Source organism: Cnephaeus nilssonii (assembly GCF_951640355.1).
Source record: "Cnephaeus nilssonii genome assembly, chromosome: 7".
NCBI lineage: Eukaryota > Metazoa > Chordata > Mammalia > Chiroptera > Vespertilionidae > Cnephaeus > Cnephaeus nilssonii.
In genome coordinates this window covers 52,780,440-52,802,095 of record NC_137078.1, presented here as the reverse complement: position 1 = coordinate 52,802,095, position 21,656 = coordinate 52,780,440, and the positions used below count along the sequence as shown (strand labels likewise).

The following is a 21,656-nucleotide window of genomic DNA, read 5'->3' as shown; positions in this document are numbered from 1 at the left end:
TTATACGTGATTATCATATAATTCAACCTGAAGAGTATTTTTTCCCCTCAAGAAAACCATTTCTTTTAATGAAAAAAATTGTAAAGGTATTTCCAAATTTTATAAGGAAGAGCTTACATGTCAATGTTAGCTGCATTTGCCCTCCCAAAATTCACTGTAACTTTACAAATGAACAAGATTATTCTGCATTCATTTTGAAGAAGCTTTCATGCCTAGTGGAAGGAATATGCTCCATATAGCTGTTGATTGCAGTGCCTGAGTGTGTGTGTGTGTGTGTGTGTGTGTGTGTGTGTGTGTGTGTGACGGGGTAAAGGAGGATTCACAGAGGCATAGAGTTAGAGTTGCATTGAGTATCTCTATATCTGTGTTTACTTCCAGGATCCATATGAAGAAAAAGCCCTACATTGAAACTGAAATAAAGATGTCTGTTATCATCCTGATAAATCTCCTGAGGGTGTATAAATGTTGCTGTACTTATCTTGGTCAAAACAACTTCTTTGAATATAAAATATCCCCTCAGTTGACCCAAAGCCTGTTTTGAGTGAGGAAAACAGTTTCTGTAGTAGCAAAGGAGCATTAATAACAGATGGTGTACTCATATGCTTAATAATATTAATAACTTTCTAGACATCTCACAGTTGTTTTAATATAGTTCTTTACTGGGTCAGATTTTGAGAGAACAATTTTGGAAGAATTTTAGTCCATGCTATGGGTTACTATAGATTGAAACGTTTGTCCCAGACTTCTCTTAAATAAACTACGAGCTTTCAGTAAATATAGCATCGTCTCAAAAGGTCACTGAAGAACTTTAGGTTTCAGCAAATATTTCAATAGCACTCTGGTGCCAGACTCTGGGGCTTTTGTCATTATGTCAATGATCTCTGGAAAGGATCTGATGAGAGTGCTATGTTACTTCTCAAACATACCACCTAAGATCACAGGACAATACATGTCTCAGCTTTCAGCAAACACACTTGGTTTTCTCTCTGATAAAAATTAGAACAAAAATCAAAGTCAAAAGAATGTGGTTAAGGACACAACACGGATCCAAAAGAGAAGCATTAACCACTGATGTATTTATAAAAGTCCATTGTATTGATGTCATGCAAGGAAATGCAGAGCCCAGACAGCTGGTAATTAATACTTGGACCATGTATTGTCTTAAACCTACAAAATCCTAATTACTTTCAAGGACTGAAATGTAACATGTGAGCCCTTTCCAATTCTTCTCCACATATGACTGTCCAGAGGGATGGTTTCTAGTGACCGCCTCTGGATTTTGTTGGCACAGGGATCCCCAAGGAGTTGGCAAATGGCCAGATACTTTGTAATACTCATTTCACTGCATTAGCACATTACTTATCAGTTTGTTACACTGGATCTAAAAGGTAGTTCGATGAATTTAAATCAACGCTATTACTGATACTTAGCCACATGAGGTATGCTTTTAATATGGTTGAAGTCAGAAGAAATATATTTAAATCTCTGCTATATATTAGCTGTGAGATTTCTTTTTCTAAAAATATTTATTGTTGAAAGTATTACATATGTTCCCTTCTTCCCCCATTGACTTCTTCTAACCCATCCCCACCCTTACCCCAGGCCTTCACCACCCTATTATCTGTGTCCATGGGCTATACATACATGCATACAAGTTCTTTGGTTGAACACTTCCCGCCCACCCATCCTCCCCTGTCTTCCCTTTGTGATTCGACAGTCTGTTCTGTGCTTCTATGCTTCTATGTCTCTGGATCTATGTTGTTCATTTAATTTATTTTGTTCATTAGATTCCACATATGAGTGAGATCATGTGATACTTATCTTCCTTTGACTGGCTTATTTTGCTTTTGCTGTGAGATTTAATATACATTAATAATCATAGGTAAGATGGGGTTTTCAAAATGAATAACCAAGATGAGACACCTAATAGAGTGACTGGCATATGACAGAAAGGTACTAAAGTTTTCATGTGCGATTCCTCTCTGATTGTGATTAAAAATTTCTGATAACGTGGAAGAAAGCTTTTAATCTCTAGCTATTTCTAGGCCCTACTTGGGCAATATATTTGTGAACACTGGGCAATAAAGAAATAAAAACACCTTAAAATAGTAATAAAAAGGCAGTTTGAGGATGGTGACAAATGTCCCTTGGAGTATTGACTTCCCTGAAAATATATTAAAGAGTCCACCTGTTGGCCAGTGTGAAACAGCCTACAATGGCAAGCTCTTTGACCAAGAAAGATACTATGGACTATCTGTAATAGGCACTGAAGTGAGTCGCACTCACACGCAGCTTCTGTAAGCTGGGTAAGGACAGACTCAACATAGAACAGCAGGAGCCGAAAAGGCTGGCAGAATGTGTGTTCCTAGAGTCGCCCCATTGCTCTGTTTGAAGCCACGTGGCAAGGATACAACTTGTCGGATACCAAAGCTAAGGAGCAGTATGCTATTGGCTCAGCTAAGAAAAAATACCAAAGGCCAAGGGCAAAGCCTTGAGAGATGATCACAGTGGGTTTCCTAGAGAAGAGGTGCATGATCACTGTCACACTGACAAATCGGATTATTTGAAGATAGTCACTTTTTTAACAGACCTTTTGGGTATCTATTTTCATGACATTATGCTAGGTGTGTGGATTCAATGGTGATAAGACAAATTTCCTTCTCTTTAAAATACATTATATAAGAGATTAGCAATGAATAAAACAAAATAATTCATAGTTTACACTGTGGTAAGAACTATGGGAAACAAATACAGGGTTCATTAGGATCATGTAGCAGGGGGATCTGTCATGTAACTATGATGTGTGATTAGGGAAAACTTGTTGGAGAGCCGATACACTACACTTTAGTTTTCATATTTAACTCATGTGCCTTGTACAGGCTGGTGACCGACAACAACACAAAGAGATCTTGGATGGATTCAATGCTGGTGCAAGCTGCTAGCAAGTAGCTACCACTTAGTCTGTGCTGGGCACTGCTCTGGGGAATATGGGATGGTGAGAGGGCATGACATGATGTGCTCTCTAATAATCCCAGCTAGAAACAGATGATGCTACAGCCTGAAGAAATCTTCAAGGCTATCCTGATCCCACCAGTTCCTAACGGATGAGAAAATGAGTCCCAGACAGATACAGATCATGATGTTCCAAATCATACAGCCCCTCGGTTACAGAGATGGAACTAAAAGCTCTTTGCACTACAGATCCAGTGACAGTGAAGAAGAGAGAAACCTTTGCAATGCTCTACACAGTAACATTACTCTAAAAATGGCAATCAAAGAGAGACAAGTCTCCTTAGTAATGTGCTGGGTAGGTGGTATCATAATTTCACTCCTGGCATAAAGCTTGGTCCCATAACTCTATAAGGCAAGGAGAGTAAGTGACTGAGGATCAAGGACTCCACAAGCAATTTTACTTTGTGTCAAAGCCTGTCTCAAACAATTCTGGAACATATTTGACTTTGGAAAAATTTTCTGCTTTGTCTAAAATTGACTTGAAAAAGTGGAAATGTGCATATGTATATTTAATAGACTGTCAGGTGAGTGTAAAAGAGTGTAACCAGAGAGTGTATGTAAAATGACACTTCTACATACATGTATATATGTACACATGTATGTGTGTTACATGATATGAATATATATATCATGGTAAACCCCTTCATTTATTTATTTCCTGTATTTCTCACTAGAATGTAAGCATCATAAAGGCAGGCACTTTGTTTTGTTATTGTATTCTCAAAGCCTGGAACTGCCTGGCATGTAGTAGATGTTCAATAAATATGTATTAGGTGAATAAAATAACATGTGTGCAATTGCATGTGCTTATGTGGGTATATCTGTTCATGTGTAAATATTGTGATATGGACATTTGCTCATACATACATGTCATCTATATGTGACAAATCCGCAAAATCCAGTGAAAGAGGAGGATTCGTGACTCAGACTCCAACCAAACATCTTAAGGATACAGTTTAAATAGATTGCCAAGATGAGAAGAATTCTATTACTGAGTCTGAATGGAAGTTTCAGCTTTGCCTACAAATAAAAGCTTTTTATTTAAAAAAAGATTTCTTTTTAATTAGGCAGGATTGAAGCAGTTATTATAATGCAAATTAAAATAGTAAAGTCTGATCAAGATATTTGCTGCCCTGACCATATAATAATTTTTATATTCTATCCTCCTGCTATTTAACTCTAAAATGTTTCATTATCACAAAGAAAGAAGATAGATAATGCAGGAGGGCATAATGAATTAGACTTAAATGTGTCCTATTTGCACAATCTAATGCACATACATAAGAGACATATGATTATAGTAAAATTTAGTTTTAAAGAATAAACTGTTTTCAAGTTCAATGTATTTAGTTATTACTTGGCCTGTATCTTCTAGTAGATGTTGTTAATACAAAGACCTTTAACATATTCAGAAACAATTTGAGCAACTATCAGTTATGAATGATTTTTACCCCAAATTACATATTTCAGCAAAGCAAGTTACTCTTGGGCACACAGAATTAAACTCTTAGTAAATAAGTCCAGTATATAGCACCAGTTGATCAGGGTGGATAGACTGTTTAGCCATTCAATTCATATTAGGTTTAAGGCCTCATATGAATTCAAAACAGTTGGTTTAGCATTATTTGTTTGTTTGACTTCCTTTTTCCACCACAGTATTTGAGGAAGATGCACTTATTGAGACAATTATCAGAAAACAACCTTATCTATGCAGCAGGCCCCTCCCCCTTTATCTGCAGAGGATACATTCTAAGACTCCCAGTGGATGTTTGAAACCACAGATAATACCAAGCCCTGTATATATATATTTTATTTTTCCCTATACATACATACCTTCTCACTTAAAGGAAGCACTTTACAGCTTCTCTTTGACATAACTGAATTGCCAGCATCACTACTCTTGTGCTTTGGGGCCATTATTAAGTAAAATAAGGGTTACATGAACACAAACACTGCAATGCCACAGCAATCAATCTGACAACTGAGATAGCTATTAAGTGACTAAAGGGTGGGCAGGGAGCATATACAGCATGAAGACACTGGACAAAGAGATATTTCACATCCTGGGCGGTACAGAGCTGGAAGGCGTGAGATTTCATTACACTACTCAGAATGGTGCGCAATTTAAAACAGATCAATTGTTTTTTGCTGAAATTTTCCATTTAATATGTTCAGACCCCAGTTGACAGCAAATAACTAAAACCATAGAAAGTGAAATCTCGGCTAGGAAGGACTGCTGTATATTGCCTTGGCAAATTCAGAAACTCCTCAACCTTCCTCTAATGGGTAGGCTCTCCCTTCCCTTCCTGCTCACTACATCTTCCTATCATTTGCTAAAGTAGTCTCTTTTAAGTGACTTATTTGTTTAACATTCATTTATCTAAATAATTTAAATAGTACATTTTTTACAAATTAATCTTAGTTTTGCATCGAAAGTGCCTAGAGGCAGTAGATGAGGAAAAAATAAATCCATACTAGAAGCCAGAAAACTTGAGTTCAGGTGATGTCATTTACCAGTTTAAAAATTTTGGATTAAGTCATAAATGCTTTGAGCCCCACTTTGTCACTTGGAAAAATGGGGAAAGTAATATCTACCTCTTTTACATCACAATGGTAAAATTTGGTAAATTAAGCACTTTCTCTGGGCTTTGTTTTATACAACTGTAGAATGGGAAAAATAATGACTTGTCTCATAAGGGGATTGTGAAAATTAAATTATTTCTATAAATATTTTAGCATAGCACTCATTGGGTACATAATAGAAACTTTAAAAAGTTAGCAATTATTATTAACTTGATGAAAATAAATTACATATATGTCCTATATTAGTTATTAAAATTATTTGCATTTTCTATCTAAAGACAGCACAGGATGGAAAAATGTTGGGGAGGTAGATGGAAGGCAGTCTGAGTAGCCTGGAACCAATGAATTAGTCTACAATTCCATGAGATCTTGGTTACTTTACAGGAACACAGCAAGTTTCAGTAGAAAGAAGGTAGACTTGGGAATCTATCCTGGCTGTGATTAACTCTGCAGCCCTGGGCAACTTACCTATTCTTTCTAGGGCTGTTTCCTCAGTCAAAAAGTGAAGCAAAGAGTAAAGAAAGAGAATATAACTTATCAGATGCCACAGGCTAGTTGTGATCAGATTGAGCTCAGAATTCAGGTTTTCTGACTGCCAGGTCAAGTCTCCTGCTTCAGAGGCTAATTGGATGCTGGCTCCACCTGAATCACTTCATTTATTAGTTTAGGCTACAAAATGTATTAATTATTATAGGGAGTATGTTGTGTATCAGAGATATAAGAGTGTGCATGAAGAGACAGAATCTCTGCTCCATGAAGCCTAGCCTAGTAGGGAGGAGTGGTTTGGGCTATGGAGTCCCATGTTGGATTCATAGAATCCCAGCTGAGCTCAAAACCACAGATCTGAACTGGTTTGTCTCCCTTTGACCTGTCCACAGAAAGAACAGGAGCGCCTTATACTTTTGTCAGGTAAGGGCATACTACACGTGCACCTTACATTTTAGGAGTTTCACTAGCATCCATGGCAACTACCAAACAAGTTTTGTGGAAGAGAAACTCTGTCCTGAACTATCCCAGCTTGGAGGTGATTAGACTCCTTTGGAAGCCAAAGCCCTGTGTTGACTTCAGTGTTTCATATATCCCCTTTAAAAACCAATTTTGCAGATAGTCTACTGTCTTCTGTATCTTCTTTCCTTTTGCTTCTTTACATCTCTTTCTCTCTTGACATATTCTTGCCTTAACTTTTTTCCTTTGTCTTTTAATGAGATGTGGGCTGTGACACTTCTGAACATGACTCATTTTGTGATAAATCTCCCGATATTTCCATTTCCTATGGATTTGATGAGCCACCTGGAGCCGGCAGCCCTGGCAACTGCCTCTGCAGGAAGAATCAGACTTGGTGGGGGAAATTCAGGCTGTATAATGGCTCATAAGGCATAACTTTGACAAGGATGGACTCTGTATTTACAATTTACTCCATGTGTGTATTTAAAGACATCATGATTTTTGGACCAAATGGTTATATCAGAGAAGAGGAACCTGGGTCTGATAAGTGTATAAGAAGTATCCTATCAAAAGGAAAACTAATCTTTTATTGAAGATTTAAAAGAAATTAACACAATAGCTCTTCAGTCACTAGTGTTTCTACCAAGCTATATAACCAGGGTTGGTTATCTACACTAATAAAAGAGAAAGATGCAAATTGACAATACCTTCGTGATGCCCACCAACCAATCAGGAGTGAGTATGAAAATTAACCCAACAAAGATGGTGGGTGAATTTGCATACACAGGCGAGAGGGTTGGGACACTTGCATTCTGCACCGCCCCAGCCGCTCTGGGCCTCTGGGCAGCGTGGGAAGGCAGAAAGGCGGCTCCAGGCTGGAGCGAAGGTGGTGCTGGCAGCCAGGGGAAAGAAGGTTCATTCTTGCATGAATCTTCGTGCATCGGGCCTCTAGTCTCTCTCTCTATATATATATATATAAAGCCAAAGACCAGAACGCCATAATGACCAGAATGACCAGTTGCTATGACACCCACTGCGGCCAGTGAACTGGCCCATCAGGGGGTGGGGCCATCCAAAACCCCTGTGGCCCTTACCCCCCACTGGACCCACCCCAATTGGCTTGCCCCATCCCTATCGGACTACAGCCCCTCCCTCCAGCCAGCCCCGCCCCTGATCACCCTCCTCACCCCAATAGGGGGTTGGGCCAGCCAGCCAACTTCCTGCAACCCCTCTTCACACCCAACCCCACCTCATATCGGCCCCCCAACACCAATTGGGGGTAGGGCAGGCCAGCCCACTGGCCACAGCTCCTTCCCCCTAGCCAGCCAGGCCCCGATCGGCTCTGATCGGGGCAGGCCAGCTGGCCAACCTCCTGCCCTCTCCTCCTCCCAATTGGCCCAGCCCCAATCCACCCCAATTGGGGCCAGGCAGGCTGTACCCCACCCGTGCAAGAATTCATGTACTGGGCTGCTAGTAGTTAGAAAAATGATGAATTGACCAAACTTTTCTTTAATCCAAATCAATAGGAATGCCCATAGCATACACAATTTTTAAAAAGGCTCATTCATTCAATAGACGATAAAATAAAAATTTGACAGTGAAAAATAAAATTGCTTGGTTTATCTGTTAATTAGTTAATTAATGAATAAATCTATCTATTTAAAAGTTGGCTGTGTACCTACTGTGGGCTAAGTACTATACTATGTGCTGAAGATACAAGGATAAATAAGACAACACTCCTTTTTAAGTGGGGGCAAAATAATTAAAATAAAATTTATATAACATAACATAAAACATAAAGAAGGCAAATATGCTTTTTAAAGGTGGTGATTTTAGTAGTATGCATGAATTGAATACATGCCTGCCAGGCAATGTTCTGAATGCTTTAAACACATTAACTCTTTTAATCATCACAACAATTCAAGGAAGTGGATACTATTATGACCCCATTATTATTAAAGAGGAGAAAACTATGAGTAAATAAATTGAGTCACCTGTCCAAGATGACATCAAAAGTAAGTGGCCTAGCCAGAATTCAAATCCAGAGTACATTCACTATAGTCTATGTGCTTAACACTTAAGCCTTAGAAGGTATTATGGTTCTTAGACGGTATTGGGAAAGGGTGGTCCTCAGTATAACTGGGTGGAAAAGATAGCCTACAAGACTTTCCAGGTGTACCAGTTAATAATGCGGATTTTTTTTCAATAGATGGAGTTACACATATGTTGATATATATGTGATTTGATACGTATGCTATTTTGTTGTATTGACAGCAAGCTTCAAAACTTCATATGTCAAATTTGCTGAAGGTATTAACATCATAGATATTTTTATGCTTAAAAATGTCAAATTTCGTGTCAAAAAAAAGAACACTTGCAGGAAATTTTAATTCATTACTTTATTTTGAAGAAAAGTGTTGCTGAAAGTCATCGTATACTTCAGGAAGCTTATGGTGAACATGCTCCATCTCAAGATACTTGTGAATGCTGGTTTAAATGCTTTAAAAGTGATTATTTCGATGTGAAAGACAAAGAACGTCCAGGTCAACTGAAAAAGTTTGAAGACCAACAATTGCAAGCATTATTAGATGAAGATGCCTGTCAAACTCAAAAACAACTTACAGAAAGATTAAATGTTACTCAGCAATTTCCGATCCTTTACAAGCAATGGGAAAGATTTTAAAGGAAGGAAAATGGGTGCCACATCAACTGAACGAAAGACATATGGAAAACCTAAAAGTCATCAGTAAAATGTTGCTTCAACAGCATGAAAGAAAGTCTTTTTTGCACCGAATTGTGACTGGTGATGAAAAGTGGGTTTATTTTGAGAATCCCAAATGCACAAAATCATGGGTTGATCCAGGTCAACCATTAACATTGACTGCAAGGACAAATCGCTTCATAAAGAAGACAATGCTCTGTGTTTGGTGGGATCAGGAAGGTGTGGTGTATTATGAGCTTCTAAAACCAGGTGAAACCTTTAATACTGATTGCTACCAACAACAAATAATCAATTTGAACCATGCTTTGATCATAAAACAACCAGAATGTGCCAGAAGACACGGCAAAGTAATTTTGTTTCATGATAATGCACCATCATACACTTCAAAACCAGTTAAAGAAACATTAAAAGATATTGCCTGAGAAGTATTAACCCAACCGCTGTATTCTCCAGACCTTGCTCCTTCAGATTACCACTTGTTCTGATCGATGGCACACACACTTTCTGAGCAGCACTTCAAAACGTACAAAGAAGTGGAAAATTGGGTTTCTGAATGGTTTTCCTCAAAACAAGAAAAGTTCTATTGGGACGGTATCCACAAATTACCTGAAAGATGGGGGAAATGTGTAGCTAGTGATGGACATTACTATGAATAAAGCATTTTTGATGTTTCTCTTGAAATTATAGTGCTTTCTTTGATTACAAAATCCACATTATTATTATTATTTTTTAAATATACTTTATTAATTTCCCACAGAGAGGAAGGGAGAGATATAGAGTCAGAAACATCAATGAGAGAGAAACATTGATCAGCTGCCTCCTGCACACCCCCACTGGGGATGTGCCTGCAACCAAGGTACATGCCCTTGACCGGAATCGAACCTGGGACCCCTCAGTCCGCAGGCCAACGCTCTATCCACTGAGCCAAACCAGTTAGGGCAAAATCCACATTATTAACCAGTATACCTGGTAAGGAAGAAGAATTAATTTGTGCATTACCAATGATCAGTTTTATATATGAAGAACTGCTCTATTGGTTGGTGCCTCTGTAAGTCATTTCAAGCTACTAGTTAATCAGGTCATAAATTCAAATGGATCATAATGAGGTGAAAAACTAGAGGGAGACTGGCAAGTTGCTTTGACACCCTAATTACTGTAAACATTGCTCTTATTTTATTTTTAAAACATCTTTAATGACTATTACAGCTAATAACTGTGTCTACCAACTTACTTTTCTTCCATAATTGTTTTGATTATGGCCACTACTATCCTATATAATAAAGAAGTAATATGCAAATTGACCATCATGCCCTCGCACAAGATGGCCACACCCATGTGGTCACAATATGGCCGCCACAAGATGACCGGCAGGGGAGGGCAGTTGTGGGCAATCAGGCCAGCAGGGGAGGGCAGTTAGGGGCAACCAGGGTCGGTCAGGAGAGGGCAGTTGGGGGGGACCAGGCATGCAGGGGAGGGCAGTTGGGGGTGACTAGGCCTGCAGGGGAGGGCAGTTAGGGACAACCAGGTCAGCAGGGGAGGGCAGTTGGGGGTGACGAAGCTGGCAGGGAGGGCAGTTGGGGGCGACCAGGCCTGCAGGGGAGGGCCAGTCTGCAGGGGAGGGCAGTTGGGGACAACTGAGCCGGCAGAAGAGGGCAGTGGGGGCGATCAGGCCAGCAGGGGAGGGCAGTTGGGGGCAATTGGGCCAGCAGGGGAGCAGTTAGGCATTGATCAGGCTGGCAGGGGAGTGGTTAGGGAGTGATCAGGCTGTCAGGCAGAAGCAGTTAGGGGCAATCAGGCAAGCAGTCAGGCGAATGGTTGGGAGCCAGCAGTCCTGGATTGTGAGAGGGATGTCCGACTGCCCGAGGGGTCCCAGATTGGAGAGGGTGCAGGCTGGGCTGAGAGACGCCCCCCCACCCCCCGTGCTTTGACACCCTAATTACTGTAAACATTGCTCTTATTTTATTTTTAAAACATCTTTAATGTCTGCACCAGGCCTCTAGTGTTTTCATATAGTTATTCATGCACCAGGCCTCTAGTGTTTTCATATAGTTAAAGTAAGAGGTGGAAAAATCCTTCATGAACAGCTCTCTTATTCTCCTTGAAGCTTCTTTGTTTGAATCCTCATTTTACTGCCAGTTCAAAGCAAGAGTCCCTTGCCTTATTGTCTGATACTGTCCATCTAATTTGTTCATTTGTCAAGAGACACAGACAATAGACTGGAGAATATTTGTTTGGGGATAATTAATTAGAAATTAGAGCACGTGTATCTTGCAATTTAGCAAAGTCACTGGAGTAGAAAGAGGATAGGCTGTGCCTGCCACTCACAGGCTATACTTATGTCTTTCTGATTTGGAAAGAGGACTTCTGAAAACTGGACTCATAGCTCTGCAGCTTTAAGATGTCTTGGAGAAGAAACAAACAAAAATGGTCCTCTACAGAAAAAGAATATAAAGTCAGAGATACTTAGAGATGTACAAAACATTTTAAAGTAAACATGGGAGATTAAATAATAGGAAATTCTTCCATATCAGTGTGTTCCCAAACAGAAGTGGAAAAGGGAAGAACACTGCTTTGCCAGTTCCATCAAAGTCAGCCTTCACGATGGCTTCTGTTATTCACATCATTGTACCAGAGCTGGTGTTTGACCAACAGCATGTGGCAGAAGTGATGGTATGTAACTTTGCTCCAGATGAAAAGAGACAATTCAGCTTCTGTCTTGAGCCACTGCCCACCCCCTCTGATCAGTAGCTTGAGGAACGGCATCTTATGAGCAGCTCATGGAAAAGTCCACATGGAAGTGATGATCTCCTCCCAGCAACCACTCTGAGTGATCTTGGAAGCAAATCCACTGGACACACCAAACTTCAGATGACTACAGCTTCAGCTGTCACTTTGAGTGCAGTCTCATGTGAGACCACCAGCTAAACCACTCCTGAAATCCTGGCCCCTAGACCCTGAGATAACAAGTGTTCGTTGTTTTAAGCTAATAAGTTTGGGGTGGTTTATTATGTAACAAAACATAACCAGAACGGTTCCACTATCTCTCTTCTTGAGATAGGACTGGTTCTGTGTTCATGGTAAGCCTTTCCATAGCTGGTGGCTTTTCTCAGCAGCAACATTCCTGCTGTCTTGGGCATAACGTTTCTCTGAGATAGATACCTTCACACTAAGTGAGGTCTACTCCATGCTGCCTTCAAATGCAAGCATTTGTAATAATGGATTTTGTAGGGCTTCAGCCCTCCAGGCCAAAACAGTGCCCTCCAAATATCTCAACTTTCAGAAAAGACATCATACTTTCAGGCTTTGGGCTCCGGTCTAGATTTGACTTAAGCTTCTCACTGTTTCAAAGACATCTTAGATTCTTGGATATTCTTTTTTTTAAAATATATCTTTATTGATTTTAGAGAAGGGAGAGGAAGAGAGAGATAGAAACATCAATGATGAGAGAGAATCACTGATTGGCTAGCTCCTGCACACCCCCCACTGGGGATCGAGCCCGCAACCCCAAGCATGTGCCCTTGGCCAGAATCGAACCCGGGACCCTTCAGTCCGCAGGCCGACGCTCTATCTACTGAGCCAAACTGGCTAGGGCGAGATTCATGGATATTCTTGACGTTTGAATCATGTGTCAAGATGTTGTTGATTCTAGTGATGGCAACATTTCATCTCATATGCAGAGCAGATTGTTAAAACATGCTGAGGCTGTGGTGCTCCTTTCCATTCTGCTGTTCCCAATTTTATTGTCACTTCAGAAATAAATGACAACACAGAAAGGAGCACTGAGGAGGCGGCTGTAGGAGCCCTGGGGTAGAGCTAAAAGCAGCTCCCTTGATTTTATGTTTGAGCCATCTGGTGCTTACATCAGCTACCACTTGTTTTCAAATATATATTATTTGTGACTCTGTAGAGCTGAATAACATGAGTCCCTTTGGTATAGCAAATATTGTCAACGTACAGTGATTTAAATAAAAGAAGGAGCTAGTCATTTTATTTAAGTCTGTGTAGAGAGAGGTTAATAGCTTTTCTGTACTGAGCATAGGAAAGTTCTAATACTAAAAAAAACCCCTAAAACTTCAACCTCTTGGACATGAGGAAAATAAACATTTTCAGAGACAGCATCTGTGTCTTGAGTAAAAGCTAGCATGTGTCGAGTGCTTCCTTTATCCCAGACATTGTGCTAAGCGCTTCAAATGTTTTATCTGATCCAGAAAAAAGTGAGAAAATTCTGCAGTAATGAGAAACTTTTAAATATCAAGGAATTAGCTTAAAAATATTATTTGTTGTCTTGCTATCTATATATTCCACAGAGAGCAGGTTAATTTTCTTGTTATTGTACCATTTGGAAAGAATAGAAGGTCTCCTTGATCAGCTTGAGAGGGAAAGAGACAGTGCTATGCATTGGCTCTTCTACACTTTGGTATGGAAGCTGCACATACCATGATTGCTCAGAATCTCATTGGTTGGACCAAGTCACATGATCTTGCCTAAAGTCTTCCTATATGCCTGCAAGGAAAGGAAAGCCAGATCTAAGTTCTCCTTCTAGAAGTCTCTAAAATACTTTCTTTAAACAGACATATTTAATATGTGAAGAAACCATAACACAGAGAGGTAAAAGAATTTTTCAAAGTCATTTATCTAATAAGTGGTGGAACTGGGTATATTTAAATCTGGGTCTATTAAAACCCAAAGCTCATGACCTTCACCAGTACATATGGAGGAAAGGATTCCTGGCCTATAGCAGCTCTAACTTGGGGTTAAGTAGGATCATAATATATCTATTCTTCCTGCATAGCATTCTTTCATGGATTATTTCAGATGTTTATTTCATATCCCCTGAGTGAGTGAGGGCAGGGACCATGTCAGCATTTGACCATCATTGAAAGCTCAAGTTCCTAGTATATTGTCAGGCACATAGCAAGTGCTCAGTAACTTTTGGTTGAAATCTATGGAATGGATGCTTAATTTGTGACAATGACTTAGGTATTACTGTATATAACAGCATCTGAAGAGCACACTCAGTGCTGCTTTAGGAAGAATAAGTTTGGTCATTTCCTTCCTCAGTTATATAGTAAAACAGTGAAGTTGAACTATATTATAAATTTCTCACTCCTCCATGAATGTAGAAGCATTATGGGGCAATCATGTCTACTGTCTAAGGCCAAATGATGGAGCAGTCAGTTCATGTTTGAATTATTTTGGCTGCTTCTTAATTTGTCACATGTATCTTATTTGGAGCTCCCAAGTTCAGCACATATTAGCTTCTCTATCTATGACCATTTTCATTCTCCTCATTGCCTTATTACTTTCCAAGCCCCTCATACATTATTTTTTTCACTTGTTCTAATGTATAAATGGCATAACATTTTCAAGTTGAGACTGTCTGGACCTTGCTATATTATTCCTTCAGAGATCCTTCCTCTCCTAGGTCCTAAAGTTGCCATTTCCTAAAAGCACAATGGCTTTAAGAGTCCATTCTGGCTCTAACTCACTTGCTCCTGTCAGAATTCCAAAGCTGACAATTTGCTGCTGACCCAATTTCTCTGTCTATTGCTGTGAACATGACTTTTCTTGAATCCAGCCCTCCATGCCAGAACACTATGACCACAACTATGGGACACTGATACTCTCACCTAAGCTTGAGACATTTGGATAAAAAATTCTTATTCCCTTCTGTATAAATACCCAGTGTCCATAGCCAACCTTTCCTCTAGCTCCTGAGCTCATAGCTTAACCTGGTGTCCAAGGGCTGCCCCCTATTATTCACCTACTGCTCTCTACCACTTGGCAGGAGAAATTGGACCATGCTTTTCCATGGTACAGAAATAACCTGCTTGTAGTACTTACACGACAGTGTCTGGAAAAGGATTTAGAAAATTTTGTTCCCTTTTCAGTATCCTGAAATATACCTCATAGGAAAGCTACGAAATTAGTCCTACCTACAAATTCATTGTTTTAAGAGAATAATACATCTCTCTGAGTATAACGTAGAACACCTACATCATGGGCATTATGTTGTCATAGAGACCAGCATTATAAAAGGAATTATTAGACTATAGTGTCGTGCTCTACATTTTATGTCCTTAAAAAGAATTTTTATGGATAATGTTTATAAGTACTTAATTAAATGATATTGTATACTCCATCAGGATTTCCAATGGAATGTCTCCTACGTTAACATAAAAGTGCAAACATGACTACACTTTTACAATATGCAAATATACTCTTTCAGAGTGATCTTTATTTCTTAAAAAATATAATCATTGACAGTTCTTGAAAGTAGATAACATTCCATTAGAGACAATCATGAGGGAAAAAGTCAATCATAATTGGATTTAATTGAGGGGATTTCAATCACACTGTCTCCTATTTTTAAATAAATAATGAGAAAGGGAAGGTGAAAAATACATTGCTTGATACACCATATAGTTGAGTGTTTCAAAGATATTACAGGCAGCCCATACCCATATGTACACAAGCACAGCTGTTTACAGCATATGAATATGTACACAAACAATGTATTCTGCTATACTCAGTGTAATATACAAAAGAAAGACTAGAAATCAAGGCCTGAGGTCTTGTTCTTTTCTGCACTTATTCATGTTTAGAATTTTAGGTAAATTACTTAATGTTGTTTAGCCAGTTACAGAATAAAAAATTCAGAGCAAAGAACATGTATGCTAGTTTCTCCTCTCCTACATGTTGTAGACATTCAATCAGGGCACTCATTTCTGCTGTCAGCAAGGCAGTCTCAAACCTTTTATAGTACAGCCGGCAGCTCTTCCAATTGATTTGATTTTATACTGATATAAAGTCCATTGGTCATCCCAAGAAGATAACTTTAAATGTTTCTTCTACAATCTCATTTAAAAAAATACATATTTACCATCTTTCACATTGAAAGAATATGGTAATGTTCTTGGTAATAACTTATTCATAGTCATGTGGATAATAGCAAAACAAGTGCTAAGAGTATAAAAACATCTATATCTTTAATTACAGATATTATTTCCTTCTCCTTCTTCAAATACATTGTATATAAATAGGCAAAAATGCATTTTACTCTACCACATAGTCTCAGCAGAATTCAGCAACTGAAACTCTCCAATTCCTTGACAACACAAAAAATTGGCAATGATGTTTCTTTGCATTTGACTTAAACATAGGGACATACACCAATATTTCTACTCTTAACTTTTTGCAACACAGATTTAATTTATTTACATTTTATATCCTTCCACAAAAGAATTGAGTCAGCTTGTAAAAATGACATATATTTATGATGCAATTGCCTGCTTTTTTCTTGTTTTTCCCATAATATTAAATATTCTACTGAGAAAATACTTTCTAAAATAAGATTACATTTCAAACTACATTGTTCCCATAGAATATGTTTCTTAGCAGCATATATCATAGTATTTTATATTTTATACTTACCTTCTTTTTGAGAGGCCAGCCTTATATCTAAATTTTCCTGTATCTTTAAATAATGAGACTATTTTAAGCATTTCAGAATGAGTAATTAATTGCCTAGCCTAGAATCTGTCTGGGTACCAAAGTATTAATGCCTGAATTAATTTTCAACTTATAACTGTTTTCATTTACACCTACTTCCTTGGTAGTTATTTAAGGCAATTTCATCTTCCCTATCTGTGGCTTATATGTTAATGTATTTCATTTTAATGAACACTCTTTAAGCTGTAGAAGTAGGCCATACGCTATCAGAATGTGTCATATTGGAGAAATCTGACTCAAAGATAAAGCTTTCAGATGAGAGGTTTAAAGGAATTGTACAGTGGAGATATTTTTAAGACATAGCTGAGACTTAGTCATCTGACATATATTTCTATAACATGTTCCATCTTTTTCTAGGAATTAAACACAGATGAGGATTCATATAGGTTTGTGCAGTTTTAAATTTTTTTACGTTAGACTATGGTTGTGCACACAAGGAAATCTAAAAAAAAAAAGTATGCTAATAGCTTTCAAAATAACTTACTTGACAACTCAAATAGCTTCAGCCCAAGTGTCTTTACACTATTAACATACTCGTAATAAGTACATTTAATTAGGTACCAAATTCCTTTTTCTGTTTAACATATTTCTTTTGTTAGTGCCAAATATCTCATCATAGAACACTTTAAAAGTAAGATTTAATAGTAAATTGGGCTTATAAAAAGAACTTTTTATTGTTAATAACCAAGTCAGCATTCTAAATGAAGATTTATTGCTTTAATTAATACTTTTGAGAATTAATACAAATAATTTTGTTGCTTGGCTTTCATCTTTATGCCGTTCAGATATTTTAGATGCCTGAGTAGGGAAATAAAAATGGTTTATCATTATATAAATAAGTTTACTTAACTTTTTTTTGCTAGAGTAGGGAAATAGAAATGGTTTATCATTATATAAACACTAGTGGCCTGGTGCACGAAATTCGTGCACATTAAAAGGGAATTAATTAGAGGGAATATTTTAATATTGCTATTCACACTCCCTGGCCAGGCGCTGGGTGGGGAGGCAGCCTCATGTCCCAGGCCAAGCACCAGGCTGGGAGGCAGCTTCACATCCCAGGCCGGCATAAGTCCTCGCCCACCAATGCTGCAATCCTCATGCTCCCCCTACTCCCCCCGCCCCCAGCCTGCCTTGCATGTAGCCTCCTGCTGTGATGACCATTTGCATATTAGCCTTTTATTATTATGATGATATCTGGCCCAACTTTTTGATTATTATGTGTGATAAATTCCTGGGAATGTAATCACCCAACCCAGAAGCCTGAATATTTGCTAAGTCCTGTCCTGTCAAACTGTCTCCAGAAATGCTGCCCCCTATACTCCGGAGCAGTGCTATCAGGTGTCTGTTTCATCACACCCTCTCCAGCACTGAATATTGTGATTTTTTAAATGTTCCAGGTATCTTTCTTTTGCAATTACTTGATTACCTTTGAGGTTAACTTTTCTCATGTATATTAGTTACTTTATTTTTTCTTTAGTTCAAGGTTTTTGCTTGTATTTTGTTTGAGAATAGCAGCTTCCATGGAGGAAGGTGGAGGGCTAGAGGCGGGAGAGTGGTGCTGGACCAGATGTGGTGGGCAATGGCTCCTGTTAAAGGTTAGATCAGAGGTGAGGGGGTTAAGAGAGGTGTTAGGTTCTGAGACTGAAATGTTAGGGTAAGTGCATGCAGTCAAAGGTCACCATTTGGGAGGTTGGGCCCCTGGGGTCTGGTGGGGAAGATGAGGGTCAGACCCAGGTTTGGTGAGGGATGCAGGAGGGGAGTGGTCTAGCTGGGAAGGCCCGTGGGTCTGGGTGGCTCCCCGGATTCAGGCATCCAGCACTCGCCGCCAGCGCCAGGGCCACCGCACTGTCTAGGCCCCGTGATAGCCAGATGGACCTGCAGCTTCAGCTCTGGCCATGCTGCAGGGCCTGCGGGAGGTCGCGTGTCCCCCAAGCCTGTACTTCCTTGCCTCTGAGCTGGGCACCTGCCCCTCTTCAGGGAAACCATCAGTGGGGTGTGCCACACAGCCTGATGCTGTGCAGGCTGGGGGAGACTTTATGGGAGGAGGTCCTCTGTCCCCATACCCCGCCACCACAGGCCCGGAGCCCTCATCCCTGCACACGTGGTCTCTGTAACAGGCACCCAGAGGCCAGGGTAGGGGCAGGGGGTTCCCACAGTGTCAGAAACCGTTCATCCCAAGGGTCCCACAGTCTCAGTGTTGCCACAAGACTGCATGGCCTCGGTGTTATGCCACTACTTTCTGATGCCAGTTTTGCACCTTAAACTCTTAAATTAACCACAAAAACAGCTTTCCTCTTCACCCTCCTGGGACTCACAGTTCTTTTTCATACACTCCTTTCAAAGGGTAGTTTATAGTTCTTGGCCATGTGGGGGGTTGCTGACTTTTCTTTTTCTTTTTAAAAAAATATATTTTATTGATTTTTTACAGAGAGGAAGGGAGAGGGATAGAGAGCTAGAAACATCGATGAGAGAGAAACATCAATCAGCTGCCTCCTGAAAACTCCCTACTGGGGATGTGCCCGCAACCAAGGTACATGCCCTTGACTGGAATCGAACCTGGGACCCTTGAGCCTGCAGGCTGACGCTCTATCCACTGAGCCAAACCAGTTAAGGCTGTTGCTGACTTTTCATTCTAGGTTTTCACATGGGGCATCCTGAATTCTGTGAGGATGGTGATTCTGTCTGTTCTACAGCAACCTGTGAGCAAATAAATATGAACCCTATTTTACATCTACTCTGACTGTAGTAACATTTTCCCAAGTGGGACTGAATCCTATAAACTAATTCCCACGCTCCACTACACTGAATAAGAATGAGGATCCAAGCTCACCTTTCACATGAGGAACCAGTGCGGCAGCCTCACATCCCTGGTCGGGCACCGGGTTGGGATGGGCAGCCTCATGTCCCGGCGGCACAAGTGTCCGCCCCCTTCCCCGCCCACCAGCTCCTGCTGCGTGCGCAGCCTGTTGAACAGTCATTACTGTGACGGAGTAACGACAATTTGCATATTATCTCTTTACATATATAGATGTTTACTCAACTTTTGAGCCCTGACAAGTTTTCTTTTTTGGAATATTGATTTTTTTCTATTATTGAAAATGTGGGCATTAATAAATATAAATGAGGCAGGTGTCAATCAAATGCTAATTATAGATCATGTTATTTTGCTAATTGGCCAATACTGTATGCTAATTAGGGACATTATTTTCAAAGAATTAAATACTAATATACAAATCAAACAATTGTATTACTCTCTTAATAATTCAGTTAGCGTACATATTAGGGTTTCTCGGCCTCCTAAATCCTATTATTGCCTCAAACTCCAAAACATATAATACAGGATATTAAATTTCTATTCTTGAATAGGATTTCTTTACAGACCCCTACTCTCCTACTTTTCCTAGTAAAACGATTTGGACAATCTAGAAGAAAATCTTGAGGCCCAATTTATCATTTCTCTTGATTAGAAAACAGATTTTGAGCATGGAGTTCCTGGATTTTTTCTTCTCTGTATTTGACCAATTAGGTTGCCAGAATCAAAGATGCCTGCATGTAGAGCTGGCTAGAAGGTTGAAATTAGAGCAGCTCAAGTACCTAAAAGGGAAGGTTCAGTACACCAAAATCTCAGGAAACCTAGAACCTTAAGCTCAAGATCTTACCAGTATCTCTGGTGATAGACACCAATAAGTACCCCAAGTTACTCAACAGTTTCATTTTTCCCTCCTTCCTGAAAGTGCACTCTTTCAAAGAATCATTTCCCCCTCAAAAGTTGGGGAGCAGTCACTCGGACTTCAATTGGAGACAAAGTGTTTTAGCCTTTTGAGTCCTAAGTTAAGAAGCCCCTCACTCCCAAATTGCTGATAGCATCTTTTTACATCATATCCAGTTTAAACAGCTAGTCATTTTCAAATACCTTTCAGGCAATGAGGATTTCTGGCATGCTGACTCTGATTGATTAGTAGTGCACATGACTTAGTAGCAAAAAGGGCTAAGGCTGATAAGTAATGCCTTCCAGGGAAGAGGAGAGAGAAGAAGATGCCCACATGCCATGTTACCTCCTCCCATCCCCCGCCTTAGGGAGAGATCATTTCCTTTCTGAATCTTGATTCATGGTCATATTTGCCATATAAGAATGGGCATTTTTATAATGTTTACTACTTGCAAAAGATATATAGGTAAAGGAGCCTGTTTGTGTTCTCTGCCCACAAGGAAGGAGAAAATGAAAATGTTATTCTAAAAGTGACCTGGAAGTGAGAACTTGATGAGTACTGCTGACTATGCACAGAGCAGAGCACTAGCCAGGCTCAGTGATTAACGTTTAATATTTTGCCAAGTTCTATTCCTTTTGTAGGTAACTTTTAAAAATGAGGTAAACATAAATCCATTAAAATAAAATAAATACCCTCAAGTAAGACTATATGCAGTTTATCTTTGAATGGGTGAAAGTCACTTTCTGGTACTCCTTTGTTGCTCTCTGTTACCCCAGGAGTTGAGAATATCTTCAAATGTCCTTCATCCTCACTGAGGTATTTGTAATATGTAGGCTTGAGAAAAAGATCCTTGAGGAATTCCTTCAAATTTTTGTTGGGTTTCTATCTGACAATGTTCTTACATATAAGCCTGTAAACTCAGTGAAAGATATTTTTTCTGGTGTTACGTTATCCATGAAAATATGACTATAGATCCTCTCATATTTGATAGTACTAGATCATAAAAGATGGTACAAAGTTCTGAACTTGACATACCTAGTTAGAGAATATTATTTAATGTACTATAAAATATCATTTATCAGACCTCTTCTCTTGAAATGAAAATAAAATAGTTTTTATATGAATTCTGATAGCCCAGATTCATCAAACCTTAATGCACAATAGCAGTCTCT

General features: G+C 39.3%; 1 protein-coding gene across 1 annotated transcript in view; it reads right to left on the bottom strand.

Annotated features, from left to right (window-relative positions):
• The window catches only part of NEGR1 (neuronal growth regulator 1), an 888,615-nt gene that overhangs the window by 125,152 nt on the left and 741,807 nt on the right, over positions 1-21,656 (bottom strand). The window lies entirely within an intron of this gene.